Source organism: Papilio machaon, chromosome 25, assembly GCF_912999745.1.
Source record: "Papilio machaon chromosome 25, ilPapMach1.1, whole genome shotgun sequence".
Lineage (NCBI taxonomy): Eukaryota > Metazoa > Arthropoda > Insecta > Lepidoptera > Papilionidae > Papilio > Papilio machaon.
Genome location: NC_060010.1, coordinates 5,246,214 through 5,260,842, shown reverse-complemented (window position 1 = coordinate 5,260,842; position 14,629 = coordinate 5,246,214).

Genomic DNA, 14,629 nt, shown 5'->3' with positions numbered 1-14,629 from the left:
TTTGATTTGAAATAATAATACTTTGCCAGCGGCACCTTATATAGTAAGTTTGTGTGATTATTTAATTTACTTCGAAATGAGTTAAATTGAGAATAGTGTTGTGCGTATTTTTTAAATAACTATTTTTTATTTCGACTACAGATTTTCTTACTTTAAACTGAATTCAGTTTTTGTTTCTTTTAGTGAATGCGCACAAAATTAATATCCTTATTGTAAAATAAAAACTAAGACCGACTGACTGAGGCTTTATTGGTTAAAAAAATCTATTCCATTTATTGTATGCATTTTAAAACAAAGAAAATAATTTATTTTTGATTCAATTGTTTAGACTTTCGTGAGACATAATAATTAATTAATTAAGAACAGCTTAACTCAGGTATGATCGTCCGGTGACGGCACCGACTAGTTTCGGACCCGTCTATAAATACTCGCCCTGAAGATTGACTCCCGACGGGTCCGAAACTAATCGGTGCCGTCACCGGACGATCACACGTGAGTTAAGCGGTTCTTAATTAATTAATCTTTTTTTTTCGATTATATGTAACACTTGCATATTTTTGTAATTATCTGAAAACATAAAAAAAATGTAATAAACAATCGTAAACAAGGTAAATCACTTTTTTACCTTACAAGAATAAGAAATTAATGAAACATTTTTCTTACATTATTATAATGACACGAAATTAGGTAGTCTATTGTAAATGCCTCGAGGCTTTTGAGACATATGTGCAAAATCTCATAGTGCGTAGGTGTAGAAAAAAAAACTGAAAAGTAAATAACAGACGAATTGATAACCTCCTTCTTTTTGACGTCGGTTAAAAATGCATTTTATTTTATTTTTTTTTATAAGAGAAGGGGGCAAACGAGCAGCGGGAACACCAAGGTGTTCATCGACGCCCATGGACATCTGCAATACTAGAGGAATCGCGAATGCGTTGCTGGCCTTTAAGATGGTGATACGCTCGCTTCTTGAAGGACCCTAAGTCGTACTGGTTTGGAAATACCGCCGAGGACAGACCATTCCACAACGCGGCCGTGCGCGGCAAGAAATTTCGCGATAACCGCACTGTTGTGGAATGCGAGCCGTCCAGATGGTATAATATGATGGTTTAGATATTTAAAATATTTTCGAACGTTTTTTAAGTTACTTTAGTACCTAGTTAGTTAGTCTAGTTGGTACATCTCTAAATTAGAAAAGATGAAAGAACAAATAACATATTATTTTATCATTTTTATATTAAAATAGTAGAGCTGTGTTAATTTAGGCCACAGAGTATTTAAAACAAAAATAAATTCGAATTGATGTCGACAAAGAAAATATATACATGAAGTAAAGTTATTTAATAGTACTACTTCTTTGAAATAAAATAGATATGTTTTGAAGCATAGCTTTTAAGTTCTCTGTTAATCGAAAATAGATGGCGCTAGTAGCTTAGGATTGTTCTTTCCTTTTATGTTTTCAATGTAAAAGATTATAAAAACTTTCAAAGTGATATCTAAAAATTATTAAAAAACGTTTTAAAAATAAAAACATTTTAATGAAATTTAAAAATAATTTTTATTGAAATCTCTGTGTAAAGTTACTCTATGTTCGTAATAAAGCTACGCTATTTCTTATTCAAGTTGATGGGGGCGGTATTAATTACAGTTACATTGCTTTATATTCTTCAGAAGCGTGAAAATAAACATAACATAATTAAGTTAATTAACTTGTAACTTGGAAAAAGATCAAGTCTATCTATAAACAAAAATTATGTAGTTAATACATCAAACAACTGTGACAACAAAGATGTGTAGGACAGAGCGAAGTGGAAGAAAGATACGAGATACGAGAAAGAAGATACGAGCTAGGCAGAGAGAGAGAGAATCCACCAAATAACTCTTCATAAAATTACAACCATTAAAAATTGTACTATAACATCGGATATTAAAAAAAGTACGCAATCAAACGATCAAACCTGTTTCATCAAGTTGTTACATAATTTAATATCTTATTAAAAATACGAATATAAATGCGAATATTTAGATAGACGGATGGTTGTTTGTTTGAAGGTATCTCCGGAACGGCTCAATGGGTCTTGATGAAATTTGGCACAGATGTAGAACATAGTCTGGAAGAACAGATAGGCAGTATAAAGTTATTCTTTTTAATTCCGCACCGACAGAGTCACGGGAGATCGCTAGTCTAGATCTAACATATTTAAAAGAAAGTCGTGTTAGTTACACTATTTATATCTCAAGATCGGTCGAACTGATTTAGCTGAAAATTGATGGGGACGTAGCTTAGAACTAGGAGACGGACATAGGAACTTTTTTACTTTGTGTGCATTTTTTTATTCCGCGCGGACAGATTCGCGGGTAAAAGCTAGTATGAAATATTTTGACAAACATGTATCGTTTATTAAGTACAGTCACTGTGGGTTTCTGAGATCAAAATATCCGTTTAAAACACACTGTTATCTATGTTTTATCAAATAAATAATTATAGGGACGACGATATGTTTTATACAGTAAATTTTTTAGTGTAGCAATATCATGGTTAGATTTTTTTTACGTTCAAGAGAATGTATTTTTTTTTATGTTTTAAAAGACATATCACATTGTCCTAAAATTCAACATACATGTATATTCTTGCTTTAATTATGTGCGTTCCATATTCATAAATGCGGCGTAAACGGGTGCGGTTTTTGGGCCAGAATAATTTTACAATGTTTTAAGAAAATTGTACCCTTTGTAAAGTATTTTTTTTTACATTTACATTTCTGGAATAAAATGTAATAAAACGCTTGACCTATTGTCATTCAATAAAAATAAAAGCTTCTTTACTATGCGAAGAAGCCGGAGAAGGTTTGCCTCTAAAAATAAAAACAAAACTAAGTTATTCTTTTTTTAAACAAAACTCATCCATCAATCAATCACCCAATGTAATGTTTTTCACATGTGAAGATTTAAAATAATTTGATTAATGTCATATTTAATATCAATCGAATAGAAAAGTTCAGTATTCTCTTTGTGAAAGTCTAGTCACTTTGATCTGTTATTGTCGCGTAAGAGTAATTTGTCAACATTCGTAACCCGACAGTTGCTTCGAATTTTAACAAAGCAACGCAAAAACAATACACGAATACAACTATTTTCATTTGTTTCGTAGTCATGTAACAATTTTCCGTATCTTATTTTCAACTACATAATTAGTTGATAGCTTATTTCTACAGTCAGATTAAAATAAAAAATCTATTGAACTGTTTGAACTAAAAGCACGTAATTTTTTTTTTAAACTAACATAGTAGTTAAAAAATTAACGGTTGACTTTGCATGAAGTAGTTAAGTGTATTTTAATTATTTCTAATTTAATTATATACTAGCTGTCGCCTGCGACTCATAACGCGCGGAATTAAAAAAAAAACTAAAAAGTAGCCTATGTGTTCTTCCTATGTTCTAGATCTGTTTAAATTTCATCTACATCCGTTGAGCAGTTCCGGAGATACCTTCAAACAAACATCCATCCATCTAAACATTCGTATTTATAATATTAGTAAGAAGTAAGATTTTCTACATATAGTAATACCAATATATCTTTAAGATAGTTTAACTCTAAACTAAATTTACATTTGACTGTAAAATATATTTGATGAAATTGGAAAAAGGATCAGATTTTATTATACCGACATTTCTATCAAATATAAACAGTAATTCTACCTATATAAAACTTTCAAATTGATCATGACGTGAAGAAATATTTAATTTTATCATAACTTTTCATTTTATTACACTTGTAAAGTTAACATTTTTTTAAGAATGTGTATATCAGAGGAAGTTTGAAAGTAGCGCCAGTTATCGAGAAATTGAGGAGCAGAAGGTTAGCGTGGTTTGGACATGTTATGCGGAGGGATGATGATCATATGAACAAAAAAGTAATGAGATTGAATGTGGATGGCTATAAAGGTAGAGGAAGACCAAAGAAAGTATGGATGGATTGTGTGAAAGAGGATATGCGTAAGAAGGGGGTAAATTCAGACATGACGGCTGATAGAGATGTATGGATGTACATACTGTGCCGACCCTCCGTAGGGATAAGGGCAGGTTGATGAACATGATAATAAAGTTAACATTTTCTTTAATTCAGATTTTAGATCTATTTATTTAGATAATTTGATTGTTAATTGTTTTAAAAAATACTAATAATAAGTGTTACGTATATCTTTATTTTTAACAGTGCGCCAGTTTATTGTGACCTAAGTGAAATGGTTAAATTGCGAATTAAAATGTCTATTTATATTAACTCATTGTGATTATAATTTGACATAGTTAATTATCAGTAGGTTACAAAGGAGCAAAAAGGAGTGTCGGTGGCTCAGGGGTTAAGCAATTGACTTTCAATCTGCAGGTCCTGGGTTCGAATCCCACCATGTACCAATGTGTTTTTTTATTTACATATGTACATTTATCCGACGTTCTTACGGTGAAGGAACCTGCACATATCTGAAAAGAAATTCAATTATATGTGTGAAGTCAACCTACCCGCACTGGCTCAGCGTGGTTGACTATGGCCTAGTCACGCCTAACTTAGGGTAGGCTCCGAGCCCCTCAGTGGGGACGTATAGTTAGCTGATGATGAGGTTGCAAATATTAAATTTAACGCGTTAAAATAGAAGTAATTATTTTCAATGAATTGCCAATGATTTATTGTTTTCTTTTCTTATTTTTGCAATCAGGTTACCTTAAATTAACCGATTCACAGTAAAAGTTTGCGGAAACAAAAGTTATTCGTCGGTACGTTGGCAACAGCTGGGAAAACACGACACGGTTTTATTTACCTTTGAGCTTTTGTAAATTTTATTTTTGACATTGTTGTGTCGGAACTGGGAGATAAAAATGAAAACAAACTACAGAATATATGTTTGTGACGAAATAGTTTGTCACTGAATTTTTACTTTATTTATTTTAGGCTTCATTTTAAACAAAAGTTAAAAGTTATATTAGAGTATTCATTTTTATTTTAACGTAATAATTATTACATACATTATTCTTTATATAATGATAATTTAAATAAGTCATAAATTAAATAGCAATTTAAAAATATTGATCAATTAATTACGAAAGGCTTAAATCACGTATCTTCCGGTGACGGCACCGACTCCGGGCCGAATCTAGTCGGTGCCGTCACCGGAAGAACATATGACTTAAGTCGTTCTTAATCAATTTATTAAAATGTCTCACGAAAGTTTAAACAATTTAAAAAATCCATCGACAGTATACCGACATCAATAATCGTGGATTTCCGAGACCGAAATCCCTGTTAAAACATATTGTTACCTCTGTCTTGTCATAGGTAATGACAGTGATGACGATATGTTTTTTAAAGATACTTCAATATCAGAAACCAACGTTTTATAAGAGAATAATATAAAACGACTCATACCTAATCTAGTTTCGAATACCAAACTCTTAGTATTTTACAATACTTAAATACTTTACGTTTCATACTCAACTTTGACTTAGAATATGTTGGCTTATACGAATATATTTATCTTATATTTCCATGCAAGACTTGTATTTTAGAAATCTCATTTAAGGCTAGTTCTAAAAGTTTGCTAAGCAGCAACAAACTTATCCCGTAAGCCACGACTTGCAACTATTAGATAAGGCATATGCTAGGATGTGGTTACTTTACAATAGGTGTGGTCATACTGTTAGCAGATTTATTAGCATATTTTATAATGCAAAATAAATTTAACGTGTAAGTACAATAATCAAAATTAAATCAAATAAAGTCGTAACAAGCAAAATGTAAATAAAATCTGTAAAATAAGAAAAACTTTTTTTTTTTTTTTTTATGGCTCAAACCTTCTATGGCGTGAAGCCCCTGCCAAGGTCTCATCAAAATAGGTTCAGTTACTTAGGAATGCGTACCGTGGAAATTAAATTTTTTGTGTATTTTTTTTTTCAGTTATGTGTTATGTTACGTTAGTAAAAAGTTATTGATTTTGGTTTAATCTTTTTTGCGTTACTAAAAACCTTTTTTTTTCTTCTTTCTATGCATACATATTTGATATATGTTGTAAATGTGACATGCATTTTAATGAAAAAAAAAAAAACCATTATAAGTTTATAATTTCACCGCTTTTATTCTCACGCTATCACTCTGGCCCTACATTTATAAAGCATGCTACATTCTATGGATGTAGATCTAAGTCGTTTCGCAACTCACAAAACCGTTTTGCATGTTGCATTGTTGCTCTTCCAAATCATTTGTACGTGAGCTCAAACTACAGGGCATGCATAAAGTAATATGTTTTGACATACAATGTTGACGGCAATGCAAATTTTGTTCCACTTACTCAGAGTCATTTATTGGTCACTAAAGCTTCAATTAGACTACGACAGAAATTCTGTACTTTTTATTACACTCATGTTCATACAGTGACACTTTGATGTATACACTGAGTGTACCGTGCATAATATATTAGTCTAATTTTACTAAAATTTTAGATGCGAAAGTTTGGATGAATAGATGTTTATTAGACGATATCTCCGGAACGGTTCAACAGATCTTGATGAAATATGACACAAATGTAGAACATAGTCTGTAAGAATACATAGGGTACCTAGATCTAATATAAAGTAGGAAAGAGGAGTGCAGTGCAGTGGTTAAGCACTCCATATCCACACGTACTGGCTTCATTCCCCGCTATTTTACATTGTTTTTTGAATTCCGAATTTCATTTGTATATTTATCTGTCGTTCTTACGATATATATCTTCAGGGAACCTGCACATATGTGCAAAAAAAATTTAAGTATATATGCAGTTACTATCCAGTGAATGGTTGACTAAGGTCAAGTCAACCCTCCTCGGGATAGTGGCCCTGATCGCTATATACACCAATCCTGGAAAGATGGCAACATGGCGTGGTCCCGTGTTGAATATTGTATGATGGCGCGAGGAAGTATATCCTGGGTTTGTGCAGAAGCTAAGTGTAGAGGGTCCCGGTGCGTTCCATTGGACATTCCGGGTCCCTCGCAGTTGCACTTGAGGATGGCCACCGAGTGGGTTATAGTGAGTAGAAATCGCACATAACCCTGTCATAACCTGTCATTGAAGATTTAGCCCTCGATAAAAAAGGTCCAGTCAACCTTAACTTAGGGAAGGCTCTAGCCTCTCGGCAGGTACGTATTTTAACTGATAACAATATTTTGTCCATGAATGTAGACCTACTTAACCAAACAACTCTGAATACTGTAGTTATTGTGCATACTTTGTATATGCATACTGTCAATATACTAAGCTACATATCGTTGTAATTGCCTTCAGTAGACAGATAAGCCGGCAATCCCTTGGGGGATAGTTTCCACAACTCTAATTTGCACAAGTCGTTACAAGCAACATGAACGTGGATATGTAGTTTTGATGTTTATAATCTTTCAATGTATCTAATGTAATGAATACGATAAAATTGCATAACAACATATCTGTTGTACGAATGGGTCTACTAGCCCGTTGCAATACCAAGACCACACAGAAGACATACGTGAACTGGAAATAATTCCAACTATCGTCTGATGACTGTACCTTCCGTATGCCCAATTTTAGTCCTCTTTACCTTCCGACCTTTCCGACCGACCGTTTCTTCCACCGTCGATAAAAGGTAGGCACCGCAAATGCAATTGCGGATGTTTATGGACAGCGGTTGCTTCGCCATTTCAATGAATTCAAGAGGCCATTTACTCGTTTTCCAACATAATAAAATGTCACGAAAATAAAATTGGTTACTAGGTTACTAGTTGAAAGAAATTCTGACTACAATATTTTTTCTTTTTTCTTTGTCACAATATCAACAAAATGTTGGTTTATTTTCTAACCGATTGATTGCGCTGTTTTTATTTGATTTCAACATCTTACCTGACATAAATGTAACCTAAAATTTTATTAAATAAATAAACAAGTATCAAGAAGCATTAGAATGTACCTCAGCTTGTGGTGTATAAAGTCTCTAAGCCTAATCAATTCCTAGCTAACGACGTAATCTCGACCATTCAGTCCGACGCTGTTCGTCCAGGTTTAATTAAAAGGCGATTGCGTGTACATTTAGCTATACACTGAATAGTAGCACAAATTAACATAATCCTATTTAAACAAAGGAGGTAATGTAACTGTGAACTTTAGTTTAGGCTAAACTACTATAAGTTTTTCATAAAATATTACAGTATCTAGATAATGTTGTATATACCCTAAACGGTTACATTTAATTTTTGCTATCACTTTTTTTTTATTTAACACTAAGTGTCGCGCGCAACTCAGTCCGCGCGTATTAAAGATAATATATAGCCTATGTGTTCTTCCAGACTATGTTCAACATCAGTGCCAAATTTCATCAAGATCCGTCGAGCCGTTCCGGAGAGACCTTCAAACAATCATCCATCTAAACATTCGCAATTATAATATTAGTAAAATAATTTAAATTTTGGGTAAATGTGAGTTATAACGTAATTCTAAAACTACTTAGCAAATCTGGATTAAACTTGGATCGGATTTGATTACTGTGTAGAATAGTTCATAGACGTTTTTCCGTCGTTTTTTAGCCGACTTCAAAAAGAAGGAGGTTATCAATTCGACTGTTTTTTTTTTGAGTAATCTCGATTTTAAAACGTTCAAACGAGCGTTAGTTTTAAAGTGGTATACCACCATATTCTCTGATAGTACAAACCCATATTCATTAAGGGCAGAAAAAAATTAACCACCTGATTCAGTGATATAATACTTAGAAAAATATATGTATCGAGTGGTCGTAATTAGATCCAGGGTTTACCTTATTCAAGTAATCCGGGGCCTTATTTTGTAATCATCAAGGGGTTCAATGTCCGTTTAATTACGACTTGATTGAATAAGACAAGGATTATACCTTCCAGTCCCAGATTAATGACGGAATTAATGACTTCTATTTCGGCCTGTCTAAAGATATTAAAGTTGATGTTAAGAAAATCTGCTATGGTGACACTCGTATTTATATAAGAGTATATTTAAGTCTCGTTTTTCTCAAAGATATTGAAAAGGATGCTGTCGTGCCAAATTAATAATCAGATTCTTTGTGTAGAGATCTTAATAACATCAAAAGAAATACTACAACCTTCATCGTTATACTTTATAAAAGACTTAGAAAAAAATATATTTTTTTAATATCTTTGTATATTTGTTATTATGTTTCTTTGAACATATGAGCATAAAAGATTACATAAAATATAGCTGTAGCCCGCGACTCCATCCGCGCGTATTAAAAAAAATCTTAGTAACCTATCTGTTCTTCCAGACTATTTTCTACACCTATGCCAAATTTTCGGCCAACAACAACAAACATCCATCCATCTAAACATTGGCATTTATAATATTAGTATTATTGTAAATCTTTTGATTCTTACAGAATGTTCATTGCTATACAAGAGTTTTCAACTGATTGTTTTATTTAAATTAATTCGATTCTATTGTGTGTTAAATGACATTTTAACGTGTTGGGTAGGAAATAAACGTCCTTAACTGTAGATTTATTAAGACAAATCTCAAAGCAACGATATTTAATATAAATCGTGACGGCGATGACAACTCGAGCACAATTCCCTTTTGTTATCATTGAGCGCAACATGAATTTAAATAAAAAATTAACTCTGTTATAAAATTAAAGAATATTTTCAACTTAGCTACGAGTATACGAGTAGAAACAATTTTTAAGAAGATTTAAGATTTAAGATTTTAATTAACCGTGACTTTATTTTTCGTGAAACATGTAAAATAATTTAATTTTTTAAAGTGAAACTTTATTAGTAGTATCATTTTAAATGATTTCTATTATTCTATCTTACTTCCTACTATTTTACTAATATTATAAATGCAAATGTTTAACTTGATGAAATATGGCACATATGTAGAACATAGTCTGGAAGAACACATTGGGTACTTATTAAGTTTTTTTTTTAATCCGCAGAGATAGAGTCGCAGGAAAAAGCTAGCTAAGCTATTTTTTGTACGTTACAGGGTGTTGCAACAGTGTAAAATCACCTTAAGTTTGTTTTTGTTATTTTTAAAACAAGCTTTAATATTATTGTATACGAGTGTTTTGTACTTAAATTGCAACGCCGAAAAAAAAAACCAACATTATTTAAGCATTATATTAACTCTAAAATAAATCTAGAACAGATCTGTACAGATCTGATTAAGTAAGCGTCGTTAAGTAAAACTAAGTTACAGTTGTTATGTGCTTAAACATTATACAGTTTAGATATCGTAATAGTAGACATTACTAATAACTAGTTAGGAATAAAGCTTAATGACACGAACGTTCATATGAAGGAAACATTAAAGTATGTAAAGTTATATTAATTAAAGGTTACTGAAAACCGTTTTCTTATACTTATGATAACTTCTTAATCGCTATTTATAGGCTAAAAAAAACCTTTGAACGTACCAAAAAACCTGTTTTTTCAACCCTTGCAAAGAATACTCTGTTAAAAAAATCTCTGTTAAGAGAAAAGATTTGTAATTTTTTATGTAACGCATAAATTTGAAAACTTCCGGACCGAAATTATTTCATCACTAGAATGTTACACTATATCTGAATAACTTAGGATATATTTATAATATCTATAAAAATATAGCTAGCTAATCTATTTCAGAAAAAGTTTAAGAAAATTTAGTTAAAAACTTTTACAATCATCTTTATCTAATTAATAATTAACTAGCTGTCGCCCGTGACTCTGTCTGTTCGGAAAAAAAACTTAATAAGACTATGAGTTCTTCCAGACTATGTTCTACATTTGTGCCAAGTTTCATCAAGATCCGTTCAGCCGTTCCGGAGATACCTTCTAACAAACATCCATCCATCCATCCGTCCATCTAAACTTTCGCATTTATAAGATTAGTATGATAAAGTAGATTGTATGTGGAGTTTTTTTTTCATGCATTGCTCTTATAAAATACTTGTTGGATCAAAGTTACACATTGTCGACTTAGCTAACTTTCCGCAGCCGGTGCGCTTGTTCTCAGTTCAATAACTTGGCGGTATCTATTAGATTTAAACTGCGATTTACTCGAAGACTTGATGAAATTTACTTAGAAATGTGTTTAAAGATAATTTTTTTTTCTTTAACAGTAGTTAAAGTGATATAATTTAAAACGCATCTATCATTATCCTTTTAACTATGAAGAAGAATAAAAATCAATTGACATTTATGTTTCTACATCGGTTAAGTTAGACCCAATCAAGTAAAACAACATTTCTACTAATAAATCACTATTCGTTTATTCAAAACCGAGAAAACAAAGAAACTTGATGGACATTTGGTGGAAAAATACCAATTGAATGAAATCTGATTCGTCAAAATCGGTTCAGTCGTTAAGGATACAGACGGTTACAACACAACTGATATACACACAAACCCACATACATTAAAAAAAACTTTAATAATGTTTATTTATAGAGTTTATAACTGTAAAATAATAACCTTTAGTTCGACAAGACTCTTATGGCAGTCGGATATGTGAATAGCAATGTCATCTTGACAGCGTCATATTTTGACCAATGAGAGAGCAGCAGCTGCACAATTGAATGTTCCCATTTTCATACCTATGAACATGAGACATTACCTAATTGTCATTGGTAAAAAAATACATACATACAAATATACACACCAAAAATGTAACTCTTATAAGTCAATCGGATAAAAATAAAAAAACTTGAGAGGTGTCAAGGGACACCCGGATGGAACGAAGTTCCTTTCGATTGATTAGTGAAGGAATAAAAAACTTAAGTCTTCACAAGAAGTACATTTTATTTCTATGAATTTTCGTTATATATTGTCACGTCGTTGCCATGGTGAAGTAGCGAAAAGTGTCGTGACAACTTTTCGTAAGAATTTTTTCCGTCTAGCCCCCTTTCACTACGCTCGATAAGGAACTTCGTTCCAAAAAAAAAATCCGTCTGTAAAAGAGACAATCCAACTTATATTAAAAAAAATCGTATAACATCTGAAGTGATGTTAATTTATTGGACAAAAATATATCTTTAATCTAGGACAAAATTAATCCGCCTGTTGCGAGTAACAAAGAGCAGGAAAATAATTAATTACTTTGCTAACTTCTCGTATCCATTAACTGTGTTGGTGTTATTTTACCCCCCTTTGGATAAAACAGTTGTTACTAAGTTTGAACTAATTTCTTTTACCATCGGATTTTAGGGTATGTTTCCACTGTCGATACACTATAATATATTGGCATCCCTTACATTATAGTATTTGAATTAAGTAGAGCCAACAACATGTTTTAATACGACTGTCACGGCAGTCGAATTTGAAGTAAATAATACACCGGAACGTATGAAGAAATGAGACTATGTATCTATGTTACTTATATTATAAACTAGCTTTTACCCGCGACTCCGTCCGCGCGGAATAAAAAATAGAAAACGGGGTAAAAATTATCCTATGTCAGTTTCCTGGTTCTAAGCTACCTGCCCACCAATTTTCAGTCAAATTAATTCAGCCGTTCTTGAGTTATAAATAGTGTAACTAACACGACTTTCTTTTATATATATAGATATATAGATGCGAATGTTTGGATAGATGGATTAATGTTTGTTTGAAGGTATCTCCTGAACGGCACAACGGATCTTGACGAAATTTGGCATTGATGTAGAACATAGTCTGGAAGATCACATAGGTTACTTATAAAGTTTTGTTTTAAATTCCTCGCGGATGGTATCGCGGGCGACAGCTAGTCTTATACATACGAGACATAAAACCATCATTTGTTGGTTTCTCATATCCGTAGGCAATTATTGTGACAGGAAATTACTTCGAGAGTTGTTTCAGTGTTTTACTTCGACGGCACGTTTTACATAAAAACTAGCTGTCGCCCGCGACTCCGTCCGCGCGCAGTTAAAAAAAAAAAATGAAAAATAGATGTTGGCCGATTCTCAGACCTACTGAATATGCTCACAAAATTTCATGAGAATCGGTCAAGCCGTTTCGGAGGAGTACGGTGACGAAAACTGTGACACGAGAATTTTATATATTAGATGTTATTTTTCTTTTAATTCTTACATACATAGCTTTACATGAGTCATCGTATCTTTTTATATAATAAAATAGCAAACGAGCAAACGACTGTCTGATTCGCTGAAATAGCGAAGTGACCGCTGTCCATAGATATTTAAATTTGCAGATGTGTTGCCTACCTTAAATCGACGGACGAGGGGACACATAAAAAGAGAATATTTACCTTACTATGTGTCCTCTCCTCCGACAAATCCCCATCGGGAATGAGAATCTTTTCCTTTATAAGTAAAGGGTCGGAATGGAATGGGGATTGGCTTTCAAAATTCGAATATTAATATTCAATTTGGTTAAATTAATATAAGGTTATTTTTTACAACTAATCTTACTAATATTATAAATACTAATGTTTAGATGGATGAATGGATGGATGTTTGTTTGAAGTTATCTCCAGAACGGCTGAACGAATCTTGATGAAATTTGGCACAGATATAGAACATAGTCTAGAAGAACACATAGCCTACTTTTTAAGTTTTTTTTTAACTCCGCGCGGACGGAGTGACATCAACAAATTAATAAACATAAATATTTAACTACAAAAAAATTGGTATTATAATACTTTTATAGTAAGAAAACATCTACTAACATTAATAAAAACAATATATTCGTACAAACAAACATAATGCTTTTATTTTGAATATAAATGAGACAATTAACTAAAATAACTTGTTACATTTTGTAACCACATAGAAATGCACAGTAATTAAGTGCAGTTTGTGTGAAACTTAAGCTCGTGTCTGCTTAATGTAAGTGCTTATTATAACAGTAATTGTTAAGTATGCTTAGTACTGTCATAGTCATTATGCCAAAGTGTTGATTGCGTTAGTACTCTTAGTAAGGGGAATTAATGTAACATAATTTTACTTTAAAGCTTGTGTTATAATAGTAAAAATGATAGTAAAGCAAAAAAAAAATATTTCTACTTGATTTGATTTGACTTGTATTTCGCCTTGAGTCCCCGTAGTGAAGCAGAGGGTGAATACAGCGCACCGCCATCTCGCTATATTCTGGGCTCTGCGCTTGATATCTTGGTCTTTATATGTGTCTGTTCTGACCGGCTACGTTTCCTTGTTCCTTGTGGGAGCCTAACAAGAGCTTCCCGAAGGATTTGAATATAATCCCGAGGGAGAGTGTGGTCAATTCAAGACCACTTGCGGCGATTTATTTGTTTACTGACCAGTGATTTTCGACAGCGTTCCAGAAATTCTAAGTTGCGGATCGTTTGCGGACAAAATATGCCTAGTACCTGTCGATGGCAGCGTTTAATGAAAACTTTGAGGTGCTCAAAGTAACTTTTTTTACATTTAAAATTGTGTATAAATAGAAATTCCCTCTCATGTCGGCCCCTCATGTGTGAGGATTGTAGTTGGCATTGCAGTAGGAGCGGATGTTCTGTTTCCGTGAAATTCTGTCATGCGCGTCTCTTACTGCTTGAATTTTAGAGGACGACAGGTCTGGTCAGGTTTAATTAGTAGTTCTATCTAATATATAAGCTGTCGTATCTATGGCTTCTATAAATAATACTAATAT